Source organism: Ammospiza nelsoni, chromosome 8, assembly GCF_027579445.1.
Source record: "Ammospiza nelsoni isolate bAmmNel1 chromosome 8, bAmmNel1.pri, whole genome shotgun sequence".
NCBI classification, from domain to species: Eukaryota; Metazoa; Chordata; class Aves; order Passeriformes; family Passerellidae; genus Ammospiza; species Ammospiza nelsoni.
In genome coordinates, this window is record NC_080640.1 from 34,111,087 (window position 1) to 34,119,979 (window position 8,893).

Consider the following 8,893-nt stretch of genomic DNA (forward strand, 5'->3'; position numbering starts at 1 on the left):
GCAGAAGAGATCACAATCAATGATCCTGTCAGGCAGTGCAGCACTGACACCTGTGCAATCTGTGAGAGGATCAAGGGCCCAACAAACTGTATCTTCTTCTATCCAAAAGCAGGTGTTTCAGTGATTCATCACAGCTGCTTCAGTGGGATCTGTCTTATCTCTAGAAGAAAATAACCACATCTTGCACTGTAGACAAATATATTGCAACAAAATTAATTTAGGGCCTAAAATTAATTGCAGTGTAATTCAGTGTCACCTCAGTAGAATTAGAGGTTTATAGTTACCCTGCTGATGCATTATAGTTACATCTTTAATACTGAATAAAAATTGATCAGAATAAAACTGGAATAGAACATGAAACGGCTTAAAGGGAAGAAGACTGAAACTTGATCTCGTCCAAATTCAGCAACAAACCTGACAGAAATCCACATTGACATAAAAGATTAGTAAAAAAATTAACTCAATAGAGTAATAAAGGTGACATTACTCACGTCCAACTTTGTTTAATGTTACCAACAGTAAAATCGTATTCAAATAAAACATAACTGAACTAACAATCAATATCCTTTAAAGTTCTGGGTACTGCGAAATGTAACTTATTCTGCTGCTATTAATACCAAAAGGCACTGAAAATGTGAGCCAAGCATGGTTGAAATAACGGCCTGATGGATTTACTGGAGGGATTAGAAAAGTGTAACAAATAAGTTGACCCTATGTAATTTAACATTGAGAAAAACTCATGGTAGCTGCACATTTTAAGGAATCAGAAATTTACTAAAACCTTTTAAAGTGCAATTCTACCGAAAGAAACAACAGAGTAGAATTTGGTAGTGTCCAAGAGATCGGGAGCTTCTCGAGATTGTATTTAGTGTAATACCATGTGGTAAATGTTATCAGCATTTCTGCTAAAGAATTTCGATTGTGTTATGCTGCACATGCTAATAATGAGGCACGGCATTTACCGCTTTGAATCTCTCCAGTAACAATTCTCAGAGAAATCAGAGCTCACGAAAAAACACAAGATTAACTTCAAATAAGCATTTCAGCACATGTTTACGGCATTCTAGGACACGTTCCGTGAGGCTTCAGTGCCCAGGGGCAGTCAGAGCCCTTCGGCAAATGCCGGGGGTTCGCCCCGCCGCAGGGCTGGGGAACCACGGGGGGGAGTGAGTTCGCCCGGGGCCAAGCGGAGCCGCCGGGCAAAGCCGAGCCCCGGGAGCGGGGAAAGCGCCGGCGGCAGCGAGGGCAAAGCCGAGCGGGGAGAGCCGAGCTAGGACCCGCCCGGGGCTCGGGGTGAGGCGGGGCAGCCCCGCGCCTACCGCCACCGCAGGGGGTTTGCACTGCGCTCAGCCGGGCCAAAGGGACTCGGGTTCACATCCCGCAATCCGGGCCGGCAGCGACGGGAGGCGGCGGAACGGTGAAGGAACCGATCCCGAGAAGGTGGCGGGGAGCGCCGGGGAGAGCGGACGGGGCGGGGCCGGGGCGGGGCGGGGCAGCAAAACGGCCCCGCCTCCGAGCCGCGATTGGCTGCGCTCCCGCCGCTGATTGGTCAAATCGGCCGAAATCCCGCCCACACTGACGCTGTCCGTGTAGAAGTGAGGGGACGTGAATCGCGCCCGTTAGACCGGAGGCGCAGCGGCGATAGGGGCCAGAGCCCGGCAAAGCGATAATAGAGCTTGGAAGCGGCTTCAGCACAGGTGCGACTCGCAGTCGGTTTTGCCTCAGCTCGGGCCTCGGGTTCTGGCGAGTTCCGTGTGCCGGATTTCTCCATGTGCCCAGGTAGGGAGCCCCAGCAGCCGTGCCGGCGCTCGGTGTGCCCGGGCTCCGAGGCGCCGGGGCAGGAATCATGCGGGGCACAATGGTGAGCAGCCCGGGGCTGCTGCTTCTTGCCCCTCGGCAGGCGGACTCCGAGCCGCAGCTGCCCCGGGCCAGCAGCAGCCGGCAGCTCCCCTTTCAGGGGTGAGGCCGCCACCAGCCGAGCCGGGCCGGCAGTGTTGCTCTCAGGAGCGCGGGCAGCGGCCGGAGAGGCTTGGACCGTCGGGGGGCAGGGGCGGCGGGGAGGAGGCTGTGGGTAACGGCATTGCGGGGAGCGGGGCCACGCCGCAGAGCCCGATTGTGCCCACTCTGAACAGAGATTTTTGTTCTCGGAGGCACATAATTTTATTACTCTTATCTCCGTTTCAACTTCTTATAGGATTACAGTGACTTTAATATTTGTTTGCTTTGCTGTGGAGTCTTTGGTTTGATATTAATTAGAACTGTATTTCTCCATACTTTTAAGTCTTAGAGAAAAAAGTCCTCTTTCCATAGTTTTATCTGAGGGTTTTAGCTTTAAGATTAAGGCATTTCTTTATTTCTCTTGTTTGGGATTTAATTTCTTCTTTACTGTCTCAGAAGCGTGTACAGCTTTTAGTAGATAAAGATTTTGCATCGCTTTTTTAAATACCTCCCGTGCAAATCCAAAACAGGTGGATATCATCGAGAACTGGAATACACTTTTATCTGCCTGAGCTGCAAAGGTGCGGTGGCAGGGGATGGCCGCTGCGAATGCTGTGCGAAAACCCCGCGCTAAGGAAAAGGGACCTATGAAAAACGCCAATCACTTGTTTTGAAAATTTTTAAAAGTTTAATAGTAATAAAATGGTGAGGACAATATGAGACAATAAAACCAAAGGGTTACGGACATCCGGGTACCTTTTTCTGGGTATCACGAGCCTGAAAAAGGACACCCGTTAACAAAGGATTAACCCTTAAGAACAATAGCCTGTTGCATATTCAGACACCTCATACATGATGCATAAATTCCATTCAAACACAGGATTCTGTCTGGTCAGTGTCAGCTTCTTCCTTCTAATCCTAACAGCGCCTCCAAGGCAGGAAGAAGTTCGTTTCTTCTGATAATGAGGCAATAAATTCCCTTTCTCTGAAAGATCTAGGTGTCCTGTGGCTGCTATCTCGCTGCAGCCCCTTCTTGTTAAACAAAGCTTCTTACATAGCATAGTTTCTATTTTAACAATTTTTATAGCCTAAAACTATATTTAACACAGTACTTGAGAGAATTAATACAGCATTACTTTCTAACACAACATGTATAATATTCATTTTAATATTTGTGAAAAGCCAATCATAAAATACATGCATTTTTCACAGTTTTTAAGCATTCTTAGAGATGCTACAGGTGAAAGAAAAGAACAGAAATAGGCTTGAGCACCACTGGCGCAGTAATTGATATTTTACTCTTCCTCTTTTCCTTTTTAAAATATGTGTAGCTGATGTGATAACTTTTTAACTCTGTGGTTTGGGAGAAACACTCTTTTTTCCCTTTCTTTGGATGAGATTTGCAAGGCCTGAGATCCTGGGCCAATGCTCCCTGCATTTTATTTGTGTTTTTACAATTAAACAAGGGGCAGATAAGATTGACAAGGAAGATAGAACTCAGGAGCTCCCTGGGCAGCAGCCTCCAAACTCTTTGGGTGATGCCAAGAGCAGTAGGGTGTGAAGGCTGCTTTCCAGCGTGAGATTAATCCATAATAACGTGCTCACTGATATCAAAGTCACTGCTTAGAAGCCACTTGTTATTTCCTGAGGTGCCGGAGCTGGAGTGTTTGACAAAGCCTGGGCAGAATGATGAAGAATATTCCTGTCAGATTTCTGCTTCTCTCCTTGTGCCAGCAAGAGGAACCCATCCTCGTCAAGGGTTTTGTTCCTGTGTGACAGTGTGTAGTTTCCCCAGCCGGGTTTGCTCTCCTGGCAGCTCCAGTCTCGCCTCTTCAAGAGCAGAGCACGCTGTGCCCCCAGGGCTTTGCTGCTGGGAGCACTGGGAGAGATCCTGGAAAACTGGGAGGGAACTGGGAGCACAGGGAACTGGGAGGGAGAGTGGGAGCAGCGGGAGTGAGCAGGAAGGAGCACTGGCAGGGATATCAGGAGCCCTGGGAAAGAACAGCGCTCCCATCCCTGCCGGGGCTCGCCAGGAAGAGGGAAACTGGGAGGGAACTCCTCAGCACTGTGCAAGGGGCAGGAGCCCAGGGGTGAGGAGGGGGAAGGGCCCCCCGTCCCTCCCCAGTGCCCCCAAAAATGGGATTGAAATGGAGGGAGGAAAGCTTTTCTGTAATTGTGTTTGAACTGAGGGGATCCCCATTCACCTGTGATTTGAAGGGTCTCAATTTAGGAAAACAGTTTTTTCATCATTTTGGGTGTCTCACTAAGCAGGCAATCACCGTTTTCCTTGATTTTCATGTTGAAATGGAAGGAGAATATCTTTATGCTGCTGTTGGAATTGAGGGAAAGAGTCCCATTTTCATCATCTTCAGGTTCAACTGGAGAGCAAACACGGCTGTCCCTGGTCTGAATGGGCTTCCCTTGAGAGGAACCTCTTGATGTGCCACTGTAAGAGTTCCATCGAGGGGGAGCCTCCATTTGAAGGGACCTTCACTGACAAAATATTTGTCCAAAAGCCCCCAGAATGGTCTTTCTTGAGGTAAATTGAAGAGGGAAACTGAATTTCCCCTCATTTTAGGAGCATAAATTGAGGAAAAATTCCCCTTCGTTCACTTTTTATTCAGGATTCAGTTGAGGGGAGACCCTCCTTATGATTTAGAGATCTAAATCGAGAGGGAACCTCCGTTCTCTCCTTGATTCAAGGCTTTGAATTGGCGACAAGAGGGAGTTTCCCCTTGATTTAACCATGGAGCAATTGCAATAGAAGGGTGAGGATGAGCTGGCGCTGCGGGCCGGGCTCAGTTTCTCCCTGGGGACGGCAAACGCTGCCAGGCACCGAGCGATGCCCCCGGCAGTGCCTGTGCCGCGCCCGCCGGATCCAGCAGCGCTGGAAGCTCCAGGAGCAGCTCAGCGCCTGCTCCGCGCTCGGCCCTGCGAGCCCGGCCCGGAGCGGGGGCTCCGGACACATCCCCGTGCTGGGGCAGAGCCGCTGCTCGGCCCGGGGATCCTTTATCCCCTGCTGCGGCTGCCGGGGGCCGAGGGCACAGTCCTGCTTCCGAGGCTGAACCCTGCTGCTTCACCGTTCGTTCTCTTGCCATGATTTGTGTCACAATAAATTCAAAGAATTCCCCCCAGTCGTGTCCCTTTATACCAGTGACAGGTGAGTGATCTCTGCCTGGCCTTTTCCCGACCCCCGAGCCTTTCCTGCTGTGTTCTGTTGCCTGGCCAGGGGCAGGAGCAGAGGCTCAGAGCGCTTTTGCTGGCCCCAGGCACCTGGCCTGGCCCAGCCCAGCCCAAGAATCCCTGCCAGCATTCCCTGCACCATTGCCCGGCCCTACGGCGGCTGCGGCTCTGTGGGCAGGTGGCTCCAGAGTTCAGAGTGGGCAAAATGGGAGCGAGGGACAGGAGGCAGCTGGTGCCAGTGGGGGAAATGGCTTTGCTGGAGCTGGTAGGGAGAGGAGGAGGAGGGAGAAAGTGCTGCAAAGTAAAGGGGAGAGAAAGAGGGACAAGGCTGGAGCAGTGCAAGGCACCAGAAATGGCCATGGGGCAGGTGGGCATTTTGCTTTCCAGCTCTCTGTGAGGAAAGGAAGAAGTGCCAAATCGATGCAGGAAAAGAGTGCCCTCATGACACAATAAGCTCCAATGGGAAATCCAAATTGCCTGGGCCTCTTGGAAATCATCACAAAGTGGCCAGAATGGGACACTTTTGGACTGTCTTTGGAAGAGGAAGAACTGCTGACACGTGCTGAGCAGGAATCCCACTATTGGCATCAGGCACCTGTCTGTGAAGAAGGATCTGCTAGCTGTCTGTCTGTCTGCGGAGGATCTGACTGTCCTCCTGTGGGAGGAATCCCAGGCTGGAGCAGGACAAGGGTTTGTCTCCCTGAGGGAGAAGCAGTGACATGACGTGACTGTAATGCCCATCCCTCTGTGCCACTGTGTGGGGAGGAGGGAGGGAGGGAACTGGGGAGAAAGTGAAGCCAGGAAGGAGAGAGCAGTGTCAGGAACGTGCATTTTTAGGATTTGGTGTACATCTCATTCTCTTGCTCTGATTTGTATGATAATAAATTCAATTAAATGTAATTTCCCCAGTCTGCACCTGTTATGCCCATGATGGGTCAGAGATCTCTGGCTGCCTTTATTGAGAACCCTGAGCCTTTCCTGCTGTGTTCTGTTGCCTGCCCAGGGGCAGGAGCAGAGGCTCAGAGCTGGCCCCGGGCACCTGGCCTGGCCCAGCCCAGCCCAAGAATCCCTGCGAGAATTCACTGTTCAGAGCCCCAGAAGCGGCTTCCCCGGGGCTGCGCTTCTTCCCCAACTCCAACAGAGTGGGGCCCTTTTTCTTAGCACTCCTTTTTCGGGACAGGAACGTCGGTGTCCCCGCGGCGCGCTACTCGCTTGGCCGCCCCGCTCGCTGCTCCCCTACTGCTCGGTATCGCTGCCGCACTCTGAGGAGCCAAAACCCTCCCACAGCGAGAGCCCCGAGCTGCCCGCGGGGTGTGAGCGCAGAGCGGCACCAGCCCGAGTGCCCGCGGAGTCTGGCCGGGATGGGAGGGGCGGCGGGCAGAGCGCCGGTTTCATTCCGCAGCGGTGGCGGCACCCGGATCCCGGCGAGGCGGCGGCGGAGCCCGGAGGCGGCTCCACACCAGGTGGGACCCGCGGTCGGTGCTGTCCCAGCTCGCGGCTCGCGGTGGGGGGGGCCGCGGTGAGGGGCGAGGGGGACATGGGGGAAGACGGCACAAGGAACTCGCGGGAATTGCTTGGTACCGGGCACCTGGCCAAAATCACTCCAAAAATGCCTGTCGTAATTCACTGTTAAGAACCCCATAAGGGGCTTCCAAGGGGCTACGGTTCTCGACCAGCTTCAACAGAGTGGGGCCCTTTTCCTTAGCAAGGTTTTTGCACCAGCCCGAGTGCCCGCGGAGTGTGAGCGCAGGGCGGCACCAGGGCGGCACCAGCCCGAGTGCCCGCGGGGTCTGACCGGGATGGGAGGGGCGGCGGGCGGAGCGCTCGGGTCATTCCACAGCGGCGGCGGCACCCGGAGCCCAGGGAGGCGGCGGCGGAGCTCGGAGGCGGCTCCAGCCCAGCTGCAACCCGCGGTTGGTGCTGCCCGAGCTCCCGGAGGCTGCGCTTGTCTCCGCACCTGCTGCCGCACCTCTGGGCAGCGGGGACGGCGCAGCCACAGCTGCCACCGCCCTCCTCACAGCCGCACGGCCGGGACCAGCAGCGACCTCTCATCGTGTCCCTTTCAGGGTGCCATCAGCGCGGCTGCAAAGCTGTTCCTGAGGCCGAGCTCCCAAAGGACCTGCCAGAACTCCTGATGTCGCCAAAGCAAGGTGCTGTTTGTTCTGGGCAGAGAGATGCTGAGTGCTCTATTGCCTCACACTATGATGTCACAGACAGCTTTGTGATGTCACAAACCCCTCAGTGATGCCACGAGACCTTTTCTGTGATGTCATACTGGCACTCTTTAATGTCACAGCACATACTTTGAACCTCACAGCCAGCTCTATGACGTCATCCAACCATGCCATGGTGCCACAGCCTGCTCTGTGATGTCACAGAATCCCCTCTATGATGCTGTAGCTGCTCAGTGACTTACACAACAAACTCTCTGATGTCATAGACCAATTTGTTGACTTCAAAATTGCTTCCTAGAGCACTATATTCTAATAATTGAAAAACCTCCTGAACTGTGGAGTAAATAACTCGGGTTTAAATCTTTCTGTCCGATCATGATCAGAATATACCAGAAACATACTTATATAAATTAATCTGGTATTCTATCATGAATCCTGCAGGACAAATTGTGTTAAAGTTCAATTCCACCTGTCCAATCTTTGACACATAAACCTTTGAGAAATTCTTGGGCTGGGATTTGATCCAGCTGTTCCCAGTCTCCTCTCTTAGAAGAAGTTTTATCAGTCTAGGAGCCCTGCAAGGGTTTGAGGATCCATGGTGGCTGTTGGGTGTACTTTCTGCACCTCATGTCTCAGCAGGAGTTTCTCCAATAAAGAAATAAAACTTTTGCCTGAAGGTTCCACTGTGCCCATGACAGGAACCCCTGTGAGTGTCTGGGACATCCCGGCTCTTTGGCCGCCTGGGGACTCCTGGGATGTCACCGTGGAGCCCCCGTGAGTGCCTGTGACAGATCGGTGCCTTTGCAGCCCAAGGTCCCCTGGGATGCCACCATGGAATGGCTGTGACTGCCTCTGACCACAGGGCTCTTTACCATCCCCAGAAAGCCCTGGGAGGTCTCCATGGAGCCCCTGTCTCTGCCTGTGACATTCCAGCTCTTGAAAAGCCTGGAGACTATTGGAAAGTCCCCATGGAACCCCTCTGAGGGCCTGTGACAAATCTGATCCTTAGCAGGCAACCATCACCAGCCCGCTGTTGCTATGGTCAGTTTCCATGGCAACCATCACCAGCCCTCTGTTGCTACGGTCAGTTTCCATGGGAGCCCCATGGATACCCCATGCCAGGGGTGGTTGCCATGGACACCAGCTCAGGCCTGCAGCTCAGGCCTGTTGCCATGGCAACCATTGGCAGCCGCATCCCCAGGCTCATGGGATCCCAGAACCACAGATTTGGCTGAGCTGGGAGGGACCCATCAGGATCCTCCAGTCCAACTGCTGGCCCTGCACAGGACACCCCAACAATGCCAGCCTGGGCCTGGCAGCGCTGTCCAAACACTGCTGGAGCTCCGAGAGCCCTGGAGCTGGGACCCTTCCCTGGGGAGCCTGGGCAGGGCCCCAGCAGCCTCTGGGCAAAAACCTTTTCCTGACGTCCAACCTGAGCCTGCCCCAACTCAGCTGCAGCCGTTCTCTCCACTCCTGTCCCTGGGCACCAGAGAGAAGAGGTTCCCACAGCCCCAGCTAGGGACCCGCTCCCAAGGCTGTTGCCATGGCCACCAGGGCTGGGACCAGCTGGGATGCTCGGTTTCCACGGGCCGGGCTTC